Genomic DNA, 24,020 nt, shown 5'->3' with positions numbered 1-24,020 from the left:
TCTCTGTTGTCCAGTGTAATCATTTGAGTCAGTTTTGAGCAGAACACTGGGCTGGAGCATGAATCAAGGAAATACAGCTCCCTTTTGTTGCTGGACCAGTATGAGTCAACTTTAAGACAGTTTCCTTTAAAAATACTCTAAAAGATTTTGTGAAATTGCTTGGTAGATTTCTACAATTAAAGTTGCATTTTTATATGTTTTATTAAAATTACAGTCATTAATAGCTGCTTTACCTTGACAGTATTATTTGATAATTTGTATTCACTTGAGTTGCATCTTGAAATAATTATCAGCACAATATAAATAATTGTTTAAAGCTATGCAGCTATCAAAATTGTTTTCAATATTCTGTCTGTCTGTCTGTCTATCTCTTCTAAGCCCATTAATGTAGATGCAATTTGCAGGTGCATTTATGACAATGTTAAATGTTACAAGGTGATTCACTAACTAAAAAGGAAAACAGAAAATCCTTTGGATGGATGTTTATCTTTGAGGAGGGATAGAATAAAATGCCAAAACATCCCACAGTTGTCCCATCAGGGATTAACAGCCGTAATCATACAGGTATTGTGTAGTAGACTTTATTACAAACAAGAACCAGCTTTCAAACCATTTTCAGTTGTAACTTAGAAGCAGTAATCAGTTTGAAGTTATGTGGGCTGCATAAACAAACACTGCTGCTTGTGAAAGGTGCATGCTACCAACTTGCAGCAGGACACATTTAAGAGATAGGTATTTGCAGGGTAAGAGAAGAGAGCTCTTTGTCACCTCATTGCTCATTGCCTACCTAGTTTTTTAACTCCGCCAACCTGAATTTCACTCACATGAAACTGAAATTGGATCTCACACTGAAAGAAAAGCTCAAAGGTCATGTGCTCCATGGTGCTTAACACTGCAAGCTTTTGATAGCAGCTGATTCCAGTCAGAGGGTAACAAGGAAAAAAAGGAACAGATGGAATAAGTTGGCAAACAAGAGGATGTCCCTGCTTAACAGCTTCAGTCTCATTCCCTGCTGAGTCAAGGAGGAAGATTATTGACCCCATTGGATGCAACGGTCTCAATCACAGAACTTTTATGAGGAATCTAACTAAAGTTCCAATGGCGAACCAAATGATCCTATTGGCAGTACAATATTAGCATCAATATAGTACAGCAATAATCAATCAGGAGAGGGCAAATGATGTATATAATCCTCTCCTTTCTTATAATGGTTATAATACTTGAATATCAATAGCTTTCCCAATAAGTGACACTCCATTTAAAAAAACCTAGACCTGGCATGAAGTACATTTTCTACAACAGTTCCTCTGCAGATGTGAATCATAGAATGCAAGTCACTAGAGTACGTCTTCCTAAGATTCAAGATTGTTTATTCTTCAGTACACCAAGGTAAAGGAAAACAAAAAAAAAATTGTTACTCCAAATCTGATGCAGCACAAAAAAATACACACTCAATAAGCATAAAGGAACACAAGATATATAAATATAAAAGCAATCCTTATAAAACTGAATGTGTAAGTAAACTTTGAATGTGGGTATATATACTGTACATAAGATTAGATACAGGTGTCCCCCGCTTTTTGAACGTTCGCTTTACGACACCACGCTGTTACGAAAGACCTATTTCGGTTACCTGTTTTCGCTAACAGAAGGTATTTTCACTGTTACGAAAAAAGGCAGCGCGCGCCCCGAGCAGCCAAGCTCCTCCCCCGGAACTGCATTCTAGCTGGCATTGCTTAAACACGTGCCTGTGAGCATCCGTGCTTTATGTCAATTTTTTTTGAGCATCCGTTAGCAAGGTGAGTTCTAAGGTATCATAAAAGCCTAAAGGAGCTCGTAAGGGTGTTACACTTAGCGTAAAACTAGACATAATTAAGCGTTTCAATCGTGATGAACGAAGAAAGGACAAAGTGAGTTTGGCTTGTGGAAGCTGACGAAGATGATGTTGAAGAGGTTTTGGCATCCCATGACCAAGAGCTGATAGATGAAGAGCTGAAGCAATTGGAAGAGGAAAGGATGACAATCGAAACCGAATGCGGTAGTGAACAGACCGAAAGTGAAGTAATCCAGGAACTGAACATGAAGCAACTGCGTGAGATTTTCGCTGCAATGATTGCAGAAAAGTACAACTTTAATTTTAGGAGGGTACGTAGGTTTAGGGCATATTTGCAGGATGGTTTGAGTGTTTGCAAAGAACTGTATGATAGAAAAATGCGCGAGGTTAAGCAGTCAAGCATACTGTTCTTTTTCAAGCCTTCCATATCAGCCGCAGCAGACAACGACCTCGACCTTCGACATCAAGGCAGGCAGACATAGAAGAAAATGACCTGCCTGTCCTGATGGAAACAGATAACAATGAGATGACACCCCAGCGTCCCACCACCCCAACCTCCGACGACTCAGCCGAACACACCATCATCAGTGTTCTCGCTGTCTTCCCGATTCCTGTAAGTGATAACACACTGTACATACATTATTTCTACTTTATATAGGGGCTGTATTTTTATGTGTTATTTGGTATGATTTGGCAGCTTCATAGCTTAAAGGTGACTGGAGAGAGTGTTTCTGCCGAGAGCACTTGCGCCGAGTTTCTGCCGAGAGCGCTTGCGTGAGATTTTCGCTACGGTGGACAGTGCAGCAATGATAGTAGGAAAGTATTTCTACTTTATATAGGCTGTGTATTTATCATATCATTCCCTCTTTTACTATATGTTACTGTTATTTTAGGTTTTATGTGTTATTTTGCATGATTTGATAGGTTATATTTTGGGTCTGCGAGCGCTCACAAATTTTTGCCATATAAATAAATGGTAATTGCTTCTTCACTTTACGACATTCCGGTTTACGAACCGTTTCATAGGAACACTCTACCTTCGGATGGCGGGGGAAACCCGTAATATGTAAAACTGATTGTATGTACATAAAGTGCTTGGGGATGGATGAAGGTTGCTGAGGGGCTGTGGAGAGCAGTGGCTGATGTGGATGTAATGGTGGTAGCAAGTGGTGGGATGGGTTAATGGGTGAAGTTGCTGATTAGCTAGACCTCCTGGGAGGAGTAACTGTTTTTGAGTTCAGTGGTCCTGGCATGGATGCTGTGTAGCCTTTTCCCAGATGGGAGTGAGAAAAACAATCTATAAGCAGGGTGGGTGGAATCTTTCATGTCTCTGCTGGTATTTACTCCTGCACCTTTATGATATACAGTATGCCCTGGATAGTGGGTAAGTTGGTGCCAGTGATATACATCTCTACATCTGGCCTTCTCAATGCACATGCGAAGATCAGAACTCTATCTTCTGAATAGGTATTCTCCATTTTCCAAGTCAATATTGAGTACAAACATTTCTGATTCAAATTGCTGTATCAGGAATCATTTTCCAGTTACATTTCTGTAAATGTGATTTACAGCTGTTAAGCCCATCTTTCATCTATTTGTCAGTGTACTTACCTTCTCTGGCACCATTACTCTTTTGTTGGTTAATTCCAATACCACAAAATAGATCATTTAAAGGCAGTTGGGAGGTATTGTGAGGTGCTACTGTGAGATTGGTGCTGCCACTCTACAACTCCAGTTACATGGATGCTGCTTATGAAGAGTTTGTAAGCTCTCCATGTAAGCACGTGAGTTTTTTTTTCCCCCAGGTGCTCCAGTTTCCACATGTATCACAAAAGTCTGCTGACAGGTTAATTGGTGATTTTAATTTGTCCTTGTGTACACATGTGCCGAGAGGATCAGTAGAGCTGGTGGGCACATGAAAGAGGATAGCTTAGAGAGAAATACGTCAGGGTTTGAGATTAAGGGGATTGCTTCAAAAGCTGGCCAAAGCTCAGTGGACCACAAGGTCTCCTGTGGCATAAAAAATTGAAGATAAAAAAAGATATAAAGATAAAAAATTTAATAATATGTTCTGAAAACTGATCAAATAACATAAATTCTTCACAAAGTAAGCTGAAGGAAGAGATGTGAATATACCTGGTTCCTCTTCTCCCAGTGTTGGAGCTCCTTCATTGAAGTTAGTACTGCATCCATTACATGAGAACCAGAAATCAGATGCACTGGCTTCTGATACTCACCCATTTCAAAGATCCATATTGCAATTAGTATAATCTAGAAGTCAAAAAGAGGTTGATCCATGCATACAATCTTGGATCTAAGCCAACTATCAAGTACATGATTCAGATCAAATTTTGTTATCTCCTTCCATTGGCAAGACTTTTCTTTTCTTTACAGCCTTTGCTGTTCCTCAGGACCTGCCCACAAACAGCATTTTTCCTAGTTCTGATGAAAAGCCTCTGACTTTGAGTTATATCTTCTCATATTTGTACAAAATTCAATTTTTTTGGAAGTCAAGCAGGAAGTGTACGGAGGACAGCTTTGTCGAGCAGTTCTGCTCCTTCCGCCACAAACAGAACTTCTCTGTGGCAAAACATTTTAATTCTGATTCCCATTCCTGCTCTGACAATCAGTCCATAACCTCCCCTTGTGCCAAGATGAGGCCACACTCATGATGGAGTAGCAACACATATTCCGTCTGAGTAGCCTCCAACCTGATGGCATAAATATCAATTTCTCATTTCAGTAAAAAACTTTCTATTCCCTTCCCTCTTCCATTCCTGACTCTGACCTTTCACCTCTTCTCACCTGCCTATCACTTCCCCTTGAGTTCCCCCCCACCTTCCTTTTCTCCCATGGTCCACTCCTCTCTTATCAGATTTCCTGCTCAGTCCTTTCTTTCTTTTTTTTTCAATCTTTTTATTCGGTTTCAAAAATAAACATAACAATAATACTAATGATACATAAAGATCGGGATAACAATAATAACAGTTAACATATACAAGCACAAATTCCAAGTAGTTTCGGGCCGGAACCCTTGGTCAGGACTGAAGAGGGAAGGGGAAGAGGCCCTATAAAGAAGGTGAGGGAAGGGTGGGAAGGAGAAGGCTGGTAGGTTCCAGGTGAAAAACCAGTAAGGGGAAAGATAAAGGGGTGGGGGGAGGGGAAGCAGGGAGTTGATAGGCAGGAAAGGTGAAGAACACGGGAAAACACAATGAGTAGTAGAAGGAGGCGGAACCATGAGGGAGGTGATAGGCAGCTGAGGGAGGAGGTAGAGTGACATAGGGATAGAGGAAGAGAGGAGGAGGGAATTACCGGAAGTTGGAGAATCCTATGTTCATACCAAGGGGCTGGAGACTACCTAGATGGTATATGAGGTGTTGCTCCTCCAACCTGAGTTTAGCCTCATCATGGCAGTAGAGGAGGTCATGTATGGACATATCTGAATGGGAGTGGGAAGCAGAGAAGTGGGTGGCTACTGGGAGATCCTGTCTGTTGTGGCAGACGGAGCGGAGGTGCTCGACGAAGCGGTCACCCAATCTGTGTCAGGTTTCACCGATGCAGAGGAGGCCGCACCAGGAGCACTGTATGCAATAGATAACCCCTACAGACTCACAAGTGAAGTGTTGCCTCACTTGGAAGGACTGTTTGGGGCCCTGAATGGTGGCAAGAGAGGAGGTGTAGGGAATGGTGGCCCTTTGTTTTCCATAGGAAAAAAGCTTGGTCAATTCTAGATGGTTGAAAGAAAAAATCAGATATAATAGAACTTGACAGGATAAATTTGTTCAATCCAAAGAATTTACGAAATTGAAACCATTTATGTATTGCATAATGTGGGCTTTGAATTTCATCCAATTCTTGTGTCCAAAACATTAAATGTCAAATGTTAATTGCCCAGTAGTAAAATCTAAGATTCAGCAAAGCCAATCCACCTTTTTTTTTGATTTCTGTAAATATTTCTTACTTAACCTGGGATTTCTATTCTGCCATATATATGAAGAAATTTTAGAAGCAATAATATCAAAAAAAGATTTAGGGATAAAAATTGATACAAAAATTTAGGTAAAATAATCATCTTAATAGTATTAATTCGACCAATCAAAGATAAAGACAAAGGGGACCATTTAGTAAACAGTTGTTTAACATGATCGATTAAGGGTAAGAAATTAATTTTAAAAAGATCCTTGTGCTTCTTAGTAATTTTAACACCCAAATAAGTAAAATAATCAGTAACTAATCTAAATGGTGTTTGTCTATAAATTGGAATTTGCATATTTAATGGGAAAAGCACACTCTTATTAAGATACAATTTATAACCAGAGAAACTACTGAACTGAGCAAATAACGTTATTACTGCAGGGATGGATTTCTCTGGGTTAGAGATATATAGTAACAGGTCATCTGCATATAGTGATACTTTATGTGTCCCATTCCCACAAATAATGCCAAATATATTAGGTGAGTCACGAATAGCAATTGCTAAAGGCTCCAGGGCAATATCAAAAAGTAAGGGACTTAAAGGACAGCCCTGCCTAGTACCTCGAAAAAGCCTAAAAAACGGGGATCTCTGATTATTGGTAAATACAGCAGCCAGAAGTGTATGATATATCAATTGAATCCAGGATATAAATTTTGAGGTGAAATTAAATTTCTCAAGTATATCAAATAAATATTCCCATTCAAGTCTGTCAAATGCAACTCGACATCAAGCGAAATAACACATTCTGAGGTTTTAACTGAAGTAGTGTATACAATGTTCAATATCCTCCTAACATTAAAATGTGAGTAACGATTTTAATAAATCCTGTCTGCTCTTCGGAGACAGATTGTGATAGTACCTTCTCTATTCTAATTGCTAACATTTTAGAAACGATTTTAGAATCCACATTCAACAAAGATATAGGTCTATATGATGCACATTCAGTGGGATCTTTAACTTTTTTTTAGAAGTTAATGAGTTTAGATGCTTCATAAAAGGATTGTGGTAATTTACCTACAGATAAGGCATCTTTAAAAATTCTACATAACAAAGGAGAAATTACATCTGAAAAAAAATTATAAAATTCAACTGTATACCCATCCGGGCCAGGTGCTTTACCAGAATCCATTGAAAGATTTGCTTTCCTTATTTCCTCTTCAGTAATAGGAATTTCAGAATATTTAGTTTCCTTAAAAATTCATGCATTACGGTAGAATCATCAGGAAATTCTGATTGATATAAATTGGTATAAAATTCTTAAAAAGCTTTATTAATATCATCATGGTCAATCGTCAAATTACCACCCCATCTACGAACTTTATTAATCTGATGTTTCGCCAAAGCAGCTTTCAATTGATTAGCCAATAATTTGCCCGACTTATCACCATGTATGTAAAATTGACTCTTAGTTTTAAGTAATTGATTTTCAATCGGAGCTGTTAATAACAAACTATGTTGCATCTGAAGTTCAACTCTCTCTTTGTAAAATTTCAAGTTAGGAGCAATGGAATGTTTTTTTTATCAATTTCTTTAATATAATCAACCAACGTACGTATTTCACTATTATTATGTTTTTTCACTCCAGCTGAGTATGAAATAATTTGCCCGCGAATATATGCTTTAAAGGTATCCCATAATATCCCACTGGAAATTTCTTCCATTAAGTTAGATGAAAAGAAAAATGCAATCTGTTCTTTAATAAAATTATCAAAATTTAAATCTTGAAGCAAAGTAGTATTGAACCGCTATTGTCTGGTACTAAAAATTGCATCTCTAAACTTAATTGATAATTTCAAAGGCGCATGATCGGAACTGGTGATTGTATCATACTCACAGGTAGTGACAAATGAAACTAATCGAGAGCCAATAAAAAAGTAATCGATTCTAGAATAATTATGATATATGTGAGAAAAGAAAGAGAACCCTTTCTCATTAGGATATAGAAATCTCCCAACATCTTAAATTCCCCAGTCAACTAAAAAGGAATTAATAAAAATAGCAGATTTGTTTGGAAAAGGCTGTTTGGGCGTAGACCTATCCATCATAGGATTTAAACAACAATTAAAATCACCGCCCATTATTAACATATATTCATTTAAATTAGGAAGAGATACAAATAAGTGTTTAAAATAATTGATAATTGATACTTGGTACATAAATATTAACCAAAACTACTGTTTGGTTATAAAGTAAACCAGTAATTAATGGAAGTCTACCATATGGGTTTGAAAGTACATCATAATAAACAAATGAAATCGAAGAATCTAAAAAATGGAAACACCTATCACTTTGGTCAATGAGTTTGAATGAAACTGTTAATCTTTCCAAAACCTAAAAAAATGCTGATTATCCTCCTTCCTCACATGAGTCTCCTGCTCAAAAATAATCTGAGCATTCAATCGCTGAAAAACTTTAAAGATCTTCTTCCGTTTAATTGGATGATTCAGACCATTCGTGTTCCATGAAACAAAGTTAATAATATTATCCATTTTCCTTAAATAAACCACATGGCAAGCAAAGGGTTAACCAAATTGTACAGGAAACTCATGAATCAGGAAGAGGAACAAAAGTTTAAAGAGGAGCTGGAAGTTACGACAATACAGACATTTTTGTAGCTTCAAGTCAGCCCAAGTGAAAAAAAAAGTAAGACTATCCCCTCCTCCTCTCACAAAGCCCAGAAACCTAGCCAATAGGCAGCTAGTATACTAACTAAGAACTGCCCAATCCCTATCTCTCTGATGGCAAATCTCCAATTATAAAAAATAAAATAGAATAAACCACCCATAGTCTAAACATTACAAGTGGACTGCCAAACATAGTTGGATGAAAAAAAAAACAATCCTTTAGCAACCATTTTAAAAGATCTGGTCTTAAGAAATAAAGCAGAGTACAATCTTAATATTTCAAAAAAAATCAAATAATCAGCATGTCAAAGTATTAATAATTTTCTAAAACAGAAATTTTAAAAATAAAAGAAAAATAAAATAGTTAAGGAAAAGAAAAGGAATGTTAACATAGAACAGATATAAGCGAAAACAAAATACCAGAAAACTCAGCCCAAGGCCAAAGCTCTATGAACGTAAAATGTCCAAATCTATATGCTGGTTATGAACTAATAAACCAGGTGTATATGAACTCAAAAGAATGGTTCTCAGTCCTGAAGAAGGGTTTTGGCCCAAAACATCAACTGCTTATTCATTTCATAGATGCTCCCTGACTTGCTGAGTTCCTCCTGCATTTTGTGTGCGTCACCAAGTGATTAGGATGAGGGGGTCCTCACTTTGCATGCTTCCATGAACAATGGAAGGAAAATGCTGGAGATGTGCAATGACAACCAACAATGCCCAGGTACAACTATTAAAATGTTTATTTACACTTGAGTGCATATAACATCCACAGACCACTTTTAAAGAAGTAGGCTTTCTTGATGACCGTTCAGTTTAAGGTATCTCTGAGAGCAGCTTCAAGGCCATTACAATGAACCTGACCTGGCAAGTTATTTACCCACATTCTGTGTGCCACAGTTCCTGAGGTGATGTTGGATTGTGCATAAATAAGCACTTGGTAAGGGCCAATAAAAAGACGTTAAGTTTAGGCGGAGCGACAATTGTGGGATTGGCCATTTGGTGAGCAGCCTAGTGTTAGAGTGGGGAGCTCAGGCTTTGGCTGATAGAGGCTTTGACGATGAGAGGTGAAGGCTGTAGTTAGATGTTTTCATTTTTTTTTTCTTTCTTTTTTATTGTGTAGTTAGAGTTGTGAGAATGCCAGGCAGAAAAGTGGAATGCTCCTCTTGTGGGACGTGGGACGGCAGGGAGACCTCCAGTGTCCCTGATAACTGTACCTGCAGAAGTGCACCCAACTGCAACTTCTTTCAGACCCTGTTAATGAACTGGAGCTGGAACCGAATGAACTCCAAATTATTCAGGAGGCTGATCGACAGGACATTCTGAACCTGATCTGAGTGGTCAGACTGAGGATGGGTAGTTGGTATACAAGTAGATACAGTGTGAAGTGAGACTGTGAGCAAGGGCTGGAAGTTGATAGGGCAAAATCGCAGATAATGGGATAGGTTGAAGTGTAACATGAGGGCAAAATCCACAAGGGTGATGAATACAGGAATGAAGGTGTTATATTTGAATGCACGCAGTATATGGAATAAAGTAGATGATCTTGTAGCACAGTTAGAGGTTGGTAAGAGTAGATATAGCATTTTGTGAGAAGTGGTTGAAAGAAGATCATAGTTGGTAGCTTACACAGGATACACATTGTATCAAAAAGAATGGCAAGTAGACAGAGGTAACCATTTCCTTCCCTCACAATGATTCTTTGCCAAATCACATAACCCAACCAATTTATGTCCAAACTCTGTACAATCACACCTGAACTCCAAACTGATTATTGATCCTGATTACAACCATCCTATCACTGATCTCCACCCATGACTGGTGATTGCAGAACCCTTACTCAACCACAGTCACCTAACTGATCTTTGCAGTCCCATTCTCATCCGAGCACCTTGCCACCTCTCCTAGTTTCCTGTTTTGCTGCATCAAATGCACTGTGTCTCACAAACTAATACGTGTTTCCTTTTAACTGCTTATTGCATTTAGCTTCCAAAAAAACTCCAGATCTCTTGTCTTGCTTGCTGAATTACAACTGCACATCCTGACTGGAACTTTTATTAAATTACGAAAAAAAAATCAGTATTTTTAAATCTGTGATAACATTCTGTCACTTGAGATTGAGAGATTACAGTATTCTTAAAATAACTAAAATTAGGATACCCTTCTTTTCTCTATGTTCAGAGCTGAATCTTGTCTATGACTTACGACTTTCTTGAGGTCAAATTAGAAACAGCTTCTAGCTACTGGCCTGGCCATTCTTTGCTGACTGCATTGTCTTTGTGGTTGAGAAGTCATACTATTAATAATTATTTTGCTTCAATAAACCAATTCATCCCCCTTGATCTTGTTTTACATTTCCCACTGCCCTTCTGCTGGCCTGAGGTAACAGAATTTAATTTCCCATGCTCTTTTTCTCTGTAGTTTTGGTGTCCATTAATTGACACATTTTTAATGTTACAAAATCATAATTTGGATTACATTTAAGGTGGCTAAACACAATTCCAGTAATGACAATAGGCAATTGTCATTTGTTTCAATAGGATTTCAGATAAGAAGCTGAAAATGCACATTACAACAGTGGGAAAATGAAAACCCGAAAAACTTCTGAACCAATCAGCCCTGCTTAGCTGCTCTTACACAATGTCAACCCCATAGTTACATAAAATGTCATGTGTCATAGAGTACGTAAACAGCAATGTATGCACATTACCATTTCCATATATCTGCTTAAGACATTAAAACTATATCTATTTTACAACAATATCATGAATTCAGGACTATGGATAATCAGAAGAACAGGAGGCTAGTTGTTGCTATCCATCTATCTATTATCTATTCATCTCTCTCTCTCATACTCTCTTCCCCTCTATCTATCTATCTATCTATCTGTCTTCATGGCTTATTCATTTACAGGTCAGGTTTCTCATGTTACGTACCCCGTAACTGGGTTGCCAAACCAGCAGAAATGGACCACTTTGTTGGAGTCTAGATTACTGGAACTAAGAAAGTTTTATTAAAGAAGTAAGTAACACAGTACTCTAATAGTAAGGATATGAATGCAACAGATTAGCAATGATAAAACACACATGTACACAGAACTAGAGTAATACGAATCAAACAAGCTATATTGCAGTCTAGGGGTAAAATGATCAGTTTCAAGTGACGCAGAGTTCAGTTCAGCTTAGTACAGTTCGCAGTAATTGCTGTTGTGCCATTGGAGAGAGAGAGATAATATGCAAATTCTGATTCACACAGACCTTTGTTCTTCGCAGTTAGCTTTTGGGCGAACCCTTTTAATGTCTTCTGTGGTCACCAACTGTGACCCCTCCATTCCGGATACGACCGTTCTTGCGTGGTGAACCTGGCACCCAGGCAAGGGCGGACACACACACCAGGTTCCCGCCGATCGTACCCTTTTCACCCTGTGCGTCTATGGTCGGTTCCCGCAACCAGACCTCCAAACTCCCAGCAACTTGTGGGGGCACACCGCTTTTCCAGGGTCTCGTTATCTTTTGATCTCGTGGTGTCTGTCGTGCCTTAGCGAACCTGTTCCTTTTATCCCCCTGCTGGAGTATCGCTTGTCCATCAAACTTCAAACAGTTCATGTTCAAAGCAACTGGTCTGTCAATACTCGGAACTGTGTATCTTTTTGTTAATCTCTCTCCTCTCTCATTAACATTTTGAACGCTTCTCCATTGTCTCCCTTGTCTCTCTCAACAGCATCAATCTTCTGATAACTTGGTTCGTTGTCACACTCACAAGACTGGTTAATTGTCACATGTACTCAGGTAGTGTAAAACTTTGTATTCCATTACTTCAGAATACAGCTATCCAACCTGTTGCTATAGTAAAGTAGGGTCACTCACTCTGCCTGCAGGATTACTACACACATTAAACTTAATAAATATTGTAATTTGGAAAACTCCAAAACATAAATAAATTCTACTCAATAAAGTGACATTTCATTTACAGAACAGAGGATTTTTTTTGGGAAGTAGGATGAGATTAAAGTTGTCTTTACCGGTTCATTATAACAGTCATGTATGAGATTAACCTGGCCAGTTCCAATCCAGAAAAACACTTCTCAGTTCTATTGTTATAAAGCCCATCCTCAAGTACAAGGTGCTTGATCGTTAATGGCATTCCGGCTGGTATCCCAAGGAATTAATTTAATCTAATTTATAGGAGCAGATATTAAGATCATTTATATTTAATTTATATTAATATTTATATTATGTTATTTATACTTAATTTATATTAAGATCAGATTGACCATTTGTTAACATCCTTGCTGATTTTAAGATCCAGTTAAGTAAATGAAATATAATATGGATGTGCCTGGATTTGGAAGCACCATCTTCATAGACTGATAAATGATTGCAAAATAAGTGACAACATCTGTGAGAGAAAAACTGAAGTTTTGGCAATAATGAACTTCAGTTTTGAGATCAAAAATACTTCACAAAGACAATAGTAAACATCAAAATAAGAATTGTGAGAGATGTTATCTACCAAAAAGGACACATGCAGTTTGTCTCACCTCAACCCTGAACTGATAACAACCTATAGATTCAATTTCAAGGACTCTACAACTCTTGTTTTCAGTAGTATACTTAGTTGTTCTTTTTATCATTATTATTAATATTAACTATTTTATGTTTGTACAGATTGTCTTCTTTTGAACATTGGTTGTTTGTCAGTCTCTGTTGGTGTAGTTTTATCATTGAGTTTCTGTATTCTACTATGAATGCCTGCAAGAAAATGAATCTCCAGGTAGTATGTGATGACATATGCATAGTTCAATAATAAATTTACTTTGAACTTTGAACATAAGTTTGAAGGATGCTTTTAAGGAGAGAACAAAGGGATTATAGTGCATTCAGACAGTACAGCACCAGAAGAACTCATTGTCAATGACAACTTATGCTTTGAGAGAGTAGAAGCCTTCCTTTCATGAGATGCTCCAGGTTGTAGAGATTGAGGCACCAGACATTGTGCAATCTACCTTAGCCTGAACTTTACAGAATATCAAAAGCTGACAAGTCCTTGTCCTTTGAAAGACAAATCTTTGTAGCTGAAGGGAGAGTAATGTAACATTGCCATGGTGAGCAGCAAGATGTGAAACATAGCACAGATAGACCTCCAATGCTGGAATTATACTGTAGGTAAATGTTTCTGACTGGTGTTCTGCCTCTAAATCGTTGCCTGTATCTCATATGACTACCTGGAGAGAAATTGTTTTTTGGAGTGATTAAGATGTGGGTGTTTATTCCTGTACCTTCTGTATGGATTGAATCTTCAAACAAGAGCTCCTGTCTGCCTCCTCTTTCAAGTTCTCTTACTGTTCCTGTGGCCCCTGCACATCTAGCCTAAAGCTCTTACTCAAATTGCTTACATGGATTTTTTCACATAAGTAGTCGTTGTAAATTGTTTCCACAGTCAAACTTCTCAACTGTACTCAGCTAGAGTGTTTGTGGCAACAGAAGTATTCTGTGAAGCAGCAAAATACTTCAAAGTACTTGTCAGCAATGTACAGAAGTTTGATATTTCAGGGTACATGACCTATCAAACAATCATGATGCTTTTAAACACACTTGATATAGAGATCTGCCCAAATAAAAGACATTCCTTGGACAGAAATCTTCCAAGTTACTTCTAAAATGTTCAGAAGTGATGCTTGACAACTAAATTAATTGGATGCACACCTGATGCAGAAATGTCATACTTGTAAGATAGAAAAGGCCTTCTGCATTCCCGGAATAGTGTTATACAACTTAGATATTATTGTAATGTCATTTCACTCCAGGGTAAACTCACTGTCTGCTATGGAAACCTTTTGACTTTTTCATTCAACATTCAAAAATAACTGACAAAGCAGATTAGAAAGTGGATGTGAAAGACACAGGGCTGGAAATTCCACTATGAGCAGGTATATTGTGGGTCCTTCTATAAACTGTAACTGATGTTATTTGTGCAGTTTCAGCAATAGAATCAGAATCAGATTTAATATCCCTGGCTTTTGTCACAAAATTTGTTAACTTAACGGCAGCAGCACGATGAAGTACATGATAAATGAATATAGAGAAAAAATCTGAGTTATGTTAAGGATATATATGTCTATTAAATGGTTAAGTTGAAATAAGTAGTGGAAAAAGACAGAAATAAAAAGGTAGTGAGATAGTGTTCTTGGGTTCAATGACCATTTGGAAATCAGGTGGTGGGGGGCAAAGTGAAGGAGTTCTTCCTGATTTGCTGAGTCCGTACTTTCAGGCTTCTGTTCCTCCTCCCTGAGAGTAACAATGTGAAGAGGGCATGTCCTGGGTAGTCGGGTCCTTAATAATGTACACTGCCTTCCTAGGGCACCGCTCCTTGAAGGTATCTTCAACACTATGGAGGCTGGTACCATGATAGAACTGACCAATTTTACAAGTCTCTGCAACTTACTTCGATCTTGTGCAGTAGCTCCCCCCAAACCCACCACCCCATACCAGATGGTGATGCAGCCAGTCAGAATGCTCACCACAGTACATTTGTAGAAGTTTTCAAGTGTTTTAGTTGACAAATCAAATCTCTTCAAACTCCTAATGAAATATAGTTACTGTCTTGCCTTTTTTATAGCTGCATCAATATGTTGCATCCATAGGTTAGATCCTCAGAGATATTGACACCCAAGAACTTGAAATTGCTTACTCTCTCCTTTTCCAATCCCTCTGAGGATTGGTTTGTGTTCCCTCATCTTATTCTGAAGTCTACAATCAGCTCCCGATGTGGCTTTCTATATATTGGCGAGACACGACGCAGACTGGGAGACCGCTTTGCTGAACACCTACGCTCTGTCCGCCAGAGAAAGCAGGATCTCCCAGTGGCCACACATTTTAATTCCACATCCCATTCCCATTCTGACATCTCTATCCATGGCCTCCTCTACTGTAAAGATGAAGCCACACTCAGGTTGGAGGAACAACCCCTTATATTCCGTATGGGTAGCCTCCAACCTGATGGCATGAACATCGACTTTTCTAACTTCTGCTAATGCCCCACCTCCCCCTCGTACCCCATCCGTTATTTATTTATATACACACATTCTTTCTCTCACTCTCCTTTTTTTCCCTCTGTCCCTCTGACTATACCCCTTGCCCATCCTCTGGTTTAACCCCCCCCCCCCGTCTTTCTCCCTGGACCTCCTGTCCCATGATCCTCTCATATCCCCTTTGCCAATCAGCCGTCCAGCTCTTGGCTCCATCCCTCCCCCTCCTGTCTTCTCCTATCATTTTGGATCTCCCCCTCCCCCTCCAACTTTCAAATCCCTTACTCACTCTTCCTTCAGTTAGTCCTGACGAAGGGTCTCGGCCTGAAACGTCGACTGCACCTCTTCCTCGAGATGCTGCCTGGCCTGCTGCGTTCACCAGCAATTTTGATGTGTGTTGCTTAAATTTCCAGCATCTGCAGAATTCCTGTTGTTTGCGAAATTAGTAATCAATTGGTTAATTAAACTAATTATTTCTTAATGTGAACTTGTTTAAAGAAATTTATTTGGTCTTGTCAGTTAAGATGTTCTCCCATTGTAAATATATAATTCTATGGAAACATTTGTTCACACCCAAAATATTGATCCAAACTATGCATTGAAATCACTAAATTTATGTTTAATCATCCCTCTATCTTTGAGTCTGGGTAGATTCCTCCATAAGGTTTGTATGTTTGTTTTTGCGGAAGACAGCTCCATCTCCCTGTGCCTCCTTAGAAGTTAAAGCATAAGTTCCACAAATGGATATTATATTTTAATTTCTGATTTTCACTTAACACCCTTAACATATTGACCTGCCAAACACCCCTCTTCCCTGCATCTCATTCTTAGCAATTGGACTTCTTTCCTTTCCAAAGTACTCCATGGTTCCTTGGAAAGATTAGCACCATTTTTATCTGTTCTTTTGGTTACATCTATAACTTGTTGATCTTCTACTCAGCTAAACTTCTCATCCTATTCAATCGCTTTTCAAGGCCCTTCAACAGTCCCCCTTTCTGTCTCTGTCCCTGTTCTTCTTGCTAGCATCAGTATCTTCCCACACTTTTCACAGTCTCTTTTACTGGCCATCTCAATGTTTCCTATTAATTGTCCCACCAATCTGTAATTCTTTCCTGCCCCCACTCAACCATCACACATAAAAGTTGTTGGTGAACGCAGCAGGCCAGGCAGCATCTCTAGGAAGAGGTGCAGTCGACATTTCACTCAACCATCTTCCTTTTGCTGCAATCTTCTCTCTATCTAATTTCTTAAGATTCTTCTTCAAACCCCTCCCCCAAAACCTTAACCTCCACAACCTCTCCAATCTCTTATCATGAAAGGGAAACTACAGGCAAAATGCAGCTGCATATGTTTGTACATTATTATAAGTACAATGTGAATGATTCCTGTTCTTAAGCCAACAACATTCTTCCCACCTCATGCCAAACTGGGCCATTTTATGTAACGCCTCTTTATAACAAAGAAAAAGAAGTTCAATGAAGAACCGTAACCATAATCATCACATAACCATTTCTTATTCATCATCCATCCCATTCATCAAAACATTTCACCATACAGCTTCATATTAAATAGCCTTTCCACAGATAAACTTCTTTGTTTGTGGTATTTATTTGTTTTGTTGTAAGAAATTATTTGTTTCAAAATATCTGCAATGTTGAAAAGCTATTGATTCCTTTCTTGGATGCAGAAATATTGAAAATTAATGTTTGCGTGCTAGATGAGGAACCATAAAGTCATTTTGTTGCAGTATCCAGTAAACCATTAAATTAAAACTGACCTGAAAGCAATGGTCAGTTAGAAAATAAGTCTAATTATACTTCTTTCCAGAGCATTCTACAGAGATTATTTTATCATTGACGAGACATTCTGCAGAAGGAAATATTTATGCCAACTGTCTTCATTCTTTAATACTGAAAACAATAAAAAGAAGACCATTTAACCCATTCTTATCTGTGTTGGTTCCTGGTGGAAGCAATCTATTCCACAGCTTTGCCATTTGTTTCAAGAACTGAATGTCTGAAGGAAAGTAACTGTTCTTGAACCTGGTGGTAAGAGGCTCAGATTTCTGCACTTCTGCCCCAATGATAGTTGTGAAAAGAGGGCAGAATTCAGATGGTAGGGATCTCTGATGATAGATGTTGCTTTTTTGAGGCAGTGACACTTTAGATGCTACGTGGTGGGGAACGCTGTGCCCCTAATGTATTGGACAGAGTCTCTGCAGCTTCTTACATTCCTGTGCATTTGAATTGCTGTACAAGATTATGATGCATCCAGTCAGGATACTGTCAATAGTACATCAGTAGAAATTTGAACTTGGGCCTCTGTCCCTCCCCTGCAGCTGAATTCTTGACTTTGTCATTGGGAGACCACAGTTAGGGCAAACCAGTAATAACATCTCTTTGCTGACGATCAACCTCAAGGTTGTACCTGCTCTACTCTCTCCACACTCATGACTATGTGTGGCATGACACAGCTCAACTGTCATCCATAAGTGGACTGATAACAACACTGATGGTGAGAAAGAGGCGTACAGGGTGAGATAGATCAGCTGGTTTAGTGATGTTGCAACAACAACCTTGCAAGCAACATCAGCAAAACCACGGAGTTGATTGCAGATTTCAGGAAGAAGAAGCCAGGAGAACACACACTAATTATCTTTGAGGGTGGTGGAAAGTGTGAGCTGTTACGTACCCCGTAACTGGGTTGCCAAACCAGCAGAAACGGACCACTTAGTTGGAGTCTGGATTACTGGAACTAAGAAAGTTTTATTAAAGAAATAAGCAACACAGTACTCTAATCAAAAGGATATAAATGCAACAGGTTAGCAATGATAAAACACACATGTACACAGAACTAGGATAATAGGATCAATCAAGCTCTATCGCAGTCTAGGGGTAAATAATCAGTTTCAAGTGACGCAAAGTTCAGTTCAATTGAGTTCAGTTCAGTTCGCAGTAATCGCTGTTGTGCCGTTGGGGCGGGGAGAAGAGAGAGAGCGAATGAATATGCAAATCAGATTCCAAACAGACATTTGATATTCCTTGTAGTTAGCTTTCGGGCGAGCCCTTTGTAATGTCTTCTGAGGTCACCGACTGTGACCCCTCCATTCCAGATACGATCGTTCTTCTGCGGTGAACCTGGCACCCAGGCAAGGGCGGACACACACACCAGGTTCCCGCCCGACCGTATCTTTCCACCTTGTGCGGCTATGGCTGGTCCTGCGATCAGACCTCCAAAACTCTCACCAACTTGTGGGGGCACACCGCTTCCAGGGTCTCGTTACCTCGTGGTGTCGTGTGTCTGTTGCCTTAGCGAACCTGTCCCTTTTTATCCCACTGCTGGGGTATCGCCTGTCCATCAAACTTCAAACAGTTCAGGGTTCAAAGCCACCAGTCTCTGACAATACTCGGATCTGTGTCTCCTTTTCGTTAATCCCTCTCGTCTCTCTCTTATTAGCATCTTGCACGTTCCCCCATTGTCCTCTTATCGGCATCAATCTTCTGATAACTGGTTTTTTTGTCACAGAGCAGATACAGGTCCCTGTGCATCAACATATCAGAGTATCTATCCTGGGCCCAATATATTAATTCAATCACAAAGAAGGAGTGCCAACTGTGGTTCTTCATTCGGAGTTTGAGGAAATTTGGTATGTCAGCAAAGACTCAAGCAAATTTCAACAGATGCACGGTGGAGATCAATCTGACTGATTGCATCACAGCCCAGGATGGAAGAGGCTGCAGAGGGTTGTAGACTCAACTAGCTCCATCATGGACTCAAGCCTCAAGACAACCGAAGACATCTTCAAAAGACAAACCCACAAAAAGGGGGCATCCATTATTAAGGACCCTCGCCACCTGGGACATGTCATCTCTCATTCTCATTACAATAATCAGGGAGGAGGTCAAGGAGCTTGAAAACCCTCATTCAATGTTTTAGGAAAAGTGTTTATCCTTCTGTCATCAGGTTTCTGAATAGTCCATGAACCCGCGAACACTACCTCAGTGTTCCCCTTTAGCACTGTTACGTTTCATTGTAATGTACGGTTCCTTTGTTATGTCCTGCTGCCACAGAACAATGAATTTCATGACATATGTCACTGATAATAAGCCTGACACTGATTCTAAGTGTTTAATGACAAGCCAAGCCTCCTAAGAGATTAAGGATGCTGGCAAGCTTTCCTTAGGATTGCATCGATGTGCTGGACACAGGATAGGTCATCTGTTGTGTTAATTCCAGGGAATTTAATGCTGCTGACTCTCTCCATTGCTGATCTCCTAATGTAAACTGGTGCAACTTCATCATCCTGGGCCTTATTTGGGCTGTATAACTCTCTGACTCAATGACTTGATTGAGGCAAAAAACATTATGAAGGCATAAATAGGTAAGATAACGAATAGAGGTTTAAACTGAGTGGCAGAAGATTTAAAGGATTACAAGGATATTTCATTCCATCCAGAGGATACTTTGCACTGAAAACTGATGAGGAGGTACTCTCAGAAAGGAGAGTACCTCTCTCAGGAGGTACTCTTCTGGAAGTATTGAGATGAGCAAATGTAATGCCATGGCACAGAAGACAACAAGTATGTTTGGTACGTTGAGGCCCAGCATGGCAATGTGAGCTGCAAGATTAGTTTGGTTGTATGAATTTATGACTTGAGGACTCTAAACCTGAGGATCTGAAGCAATAACTGCTGCATAACACCACCTTAAAAGCATTATTGAACAGAGGAGATTTTTAATAGTGTGTTTCAGCTGCCCAAGTTAGATAAAATAATTCAGAAGCTTCAAAAATATTTACAAGATGTAACAACTTCTGTTTACCACAACTTTCTGAAGCAAGAAGCAGTACAGCACAGAAACAACAAAACATAGGATAAGCAGTAAAACTTCCTTTATTTCTTCATTAGATGTAAGACCTTAAATCCATATCTAATTAGCTATCTGAAAAAATCGGGAATAAGAAACTTGTGAAAAATAGGAAGTCACACAAAGACAAAGATGCATGCATTATTGTATTTTTCTTAAAGTCTGTTCGGAACCTGGAAATGAGTGTTAATTCATGTAAAATACAAAGCTGGAGATCAGTCGTCACATTATCTTTGGTATTCAAATCTGAAATTCACAAGATAAATCATTTTTCTTCTCCATATGAACTCTTTAGCTGTTACATCCTTCTATCTCCCTTCATTTGAAAATCTCAGGGGTGATAAACATATCTGATCCTTTCGATCATAAGTAGAATAAACATATTTTGCGTCAGAAAAGGAAGCTCAGTGCTCTACTTGTCTGGAATTAAAAAGGAATACAGCAGTGAAATGCTTTTCATGAATGCACATGCTCAAACATTTGATGCACCTCATTTACTCATAGTTACTTGACTTTTATCAAAACTGATAAACACAAGATTCACTTTGTAAACATAATGATAAGCACATTGCCCCTTTCATCTGTCTTTGACAAGCGATGCCATTGAAATTGGATGTGTTAGACCTTGTTGGTATCAGCCTATGAGCTGTGTTCTAAAAGATCAGTTGTTAACGAGTTTTCATTGACAGCTTTACAGAGATGAAAGCAGTGCACCTAACCGAATGATATTTTCTATCTGTTTTGGGTTCTTAATGAAAGATATACCTCACCTGTTTAATTAGAACTAATTAAAAGGATCACTGTGCTTGGTTAAATGCAGGCGTATGAAATTTTAATAATTTGGATTGGCTGACAAACTAATGGTGGATAAACAACACACCACAATAAATGAGTAAATTGTAAAACAGTCAGAAATATCTGAGAATTAGAATTTGCTGCAAATCAGTGAATGACTTAGCCTTGGAAAATGTCAGGTAGTCCAAATTTACCAGATTTTCACATTAAATTTGTTGGTTTGTACTTAAAGATCTACCCTTCTGCATGATATTTTTTAATGTATTTCCAAATGATCTTTCAGATTGCAACTAAAGCAATAGCCCAGAATTCATTCCATGGTTGTCAATGACTTTAAAAAACCTGCACTTATCTGGACTTTGAGAACTAATCCAATAGTCTTAATAGTCCAACATGTAATGTTGAGCGTTGAAGTAAAGCGGAGGTTTTCAAGACCATCTGCACAGAGTACAGTACAGGTATGTCCCAATGAGAATAACGAACGAGGTTGGCAAAGAAAGGAAACCTTGGATGTCAAGAGAGGTGGTGAATTTAGTCAAGACAGATGTGAAGACTGAGGCATGCTGACATCAATGCAGATTGAACTTGAAAACAGTCCATCTGATGAGGAATGCAGGTCTTGAATGGAAAAGAAACCCAGGAAGTAAAAAGTATTGCCTTGCTGGGAGGAAGAAAAACAGTATTTTTGCTGCAGCTGATATATGTTACATGCAAAGGTAACAAGTCACATGACATAGAACTAAGGGTTGTGGTGAAATAATATTCTTGTTAATGGAAACATTATGGTTCTGGATATAATTTTGCAATAAGAACAGATAATATTAACCCCTGAGTATAACCTCAAAGATATAAAAATACATATTAATAGTGTGCTTCCATTCTTTTAGATGCACAGTATTAACTGTTCTGGTAGTAGTTAATTCTGTAACTCCAAAATGACAGTAGGAGAGAGCAAAAAACTGATATTTGACTGCAGCAGGAGGAAACTGGAAATCCATAAGCCAGTCCTCATCTGGGGATTGGAGGTGGAGAAGGTCAGTAACTTGAAATTCCTTAGCATTATCATTTCAAAGGATCTGTTCTAGGATCAATTCCTCTACGTTCTGAGAAGCTTGCCAAGATTCAGCATGCCATATAAAACTCTGACAGACTTCTATAGATGCACAGTGGAGAGTATTCTGACTAGTTGAATCATGATCTGGTATGGGAACACCAATGGCCATGAACAGAATGGCCTACAAAACAGCTCCCAGCCCTGGAGGACACCTACAGTTCTCGCTGCCTAAGGAAAGCTACAAGCATCTATAAGGACAATACACACCCATGCAATCATCTGTCTGAACTTCTTCCATCTGACAGACATTATAATATTTTCTATGCCTGCACATCCAGACTGAAAAATAGCTTTCTCCCCACAGCTATAATTGCTCTGAACCAATCAATCAAGCATCATCCATATATTTTTTACATTGCTACTTTAATACTGGTTTTATGGTTGCTGGTTGTAATGGATGGTTACAGGGATTCAAGCTCGATGACCTTTGTCTGGTCAGGGAGAGAGAGGAGTTACAGGCAGATGGTCAAACCGGGCCCACGGGAGGCAGACAAGTGGGTCACGGTTAGGAGGGGGAATGGGAAGAGTCAGGTAATAGAGAGTACCCCAGTGGCTGTGCCCCTTGACAATAGGTACTCCTGTCTGAGTACTGTTGGGGAGGACAGATTACCTGGGGGAAGTGACAGTGGCCGTGCCTCCAGCACAGAGTTCGGCCCTGTAGCTCAGAAGGGTAGGGAAAAGAAGAGGAGGGCAGTTGTAATAGGGAACTCGATAGTAAGGGGGTCAGACAGGCGATTCTGTGGACGCAGTCCAGAGACCCGGATGGTAGTTTACCTCCCTGGTGCCAGGGTCCGGGATATTTCTGATCGCGTCCAAGATATCCTGAAGTGGGAGGGTGAGGAGCCAGAGGTCGTGGTACATATAGGCACCAATGACATAGGTAGGAAAAGGGAAGAGGTCCTGAAAGGAGAATACGGGGAGTTAGGAAGGGAGTTGAGAAAAAGGACCGCAAAGGTAGCAATCCCAGGATTACCTCCTGTGCCACGCGGCAGTGAGAGTAGGAATGGAATGAGGTGGAGGATAAATGCGTAGCTGAGGGATTGGAGCAGGGGGCAGGGATTCAAGTTTTTGCATCATTGGGACCTCTTTTGGCGCAGGTGTGACCTGTACAAAAAGGACAGGTTACACTTGAATCCCAGGGAGACCAATATCCTGGTGGGGAGATTTGCGAGGGCTACCGAGGTGACTTTAAACTAGAATGGTTGCGGGGTGGGAATCAAATTAAAGAGACTAGGAGAGAGGAGGTTAGTTCACAACAGGAGGATGGGAACAAGTGCAGAGAGACAGAGGGGTGTAAAATGAGGATAGAAGCAAAAAGTAGTAAGGTGAAAAGTAAAAGTGGCAGGCCAGCAAATCCAGGGCAAAAATCAAAAAGGGCCACTTTTCAAAATAACTGTATAAGGGCTAAGAGTGTTGTAAAAGCGAGCCTGAAGGTTTGTGTGTCAATGCAAGGAGCATTTGTAACAAGGTGGATAAATTAAAAGTGCAGATTGTTATTAATGAATATGATATAGTTGGGATCACAGAGACATGGCTCCAAAGTGACCAAGGATGGGAGCTCAACATTCAGGGATATTCAATATTCAGGAGGGATAGACATGAAAGAAAAGGAGGTGGGGTAGCATTGCTAGTTAGAGAGGAGATTAACGCAATAGAAAGGAAGGACAATAGCCGGGAGGATGTGGAATCGATACGGATAGAGCTGCATAACACTAAGGGGCAGAAAACACTGGTGAGAGTTTTGTACAGGCCACCTAATAGTAGTAGTGAGGTTGGGGATGGTA

This window comes from Mobula birostris, chromosome 5 (assembly GCF_030028105.1).
Source record: "Mobula birostris isolate sMobBir1 chromosome 5, sMobBir1.hap1, whole genome shotgun sequence".
Taxonomy (NCBI): Eukaryota; Metazoa; Chordata; class Chondrichthyes; order Myliobatiformes; family Myliobatidae; genus Mobula; species Mobula birostris.
Note: the sequence above shows the minus strand (reverse complement) of the source record.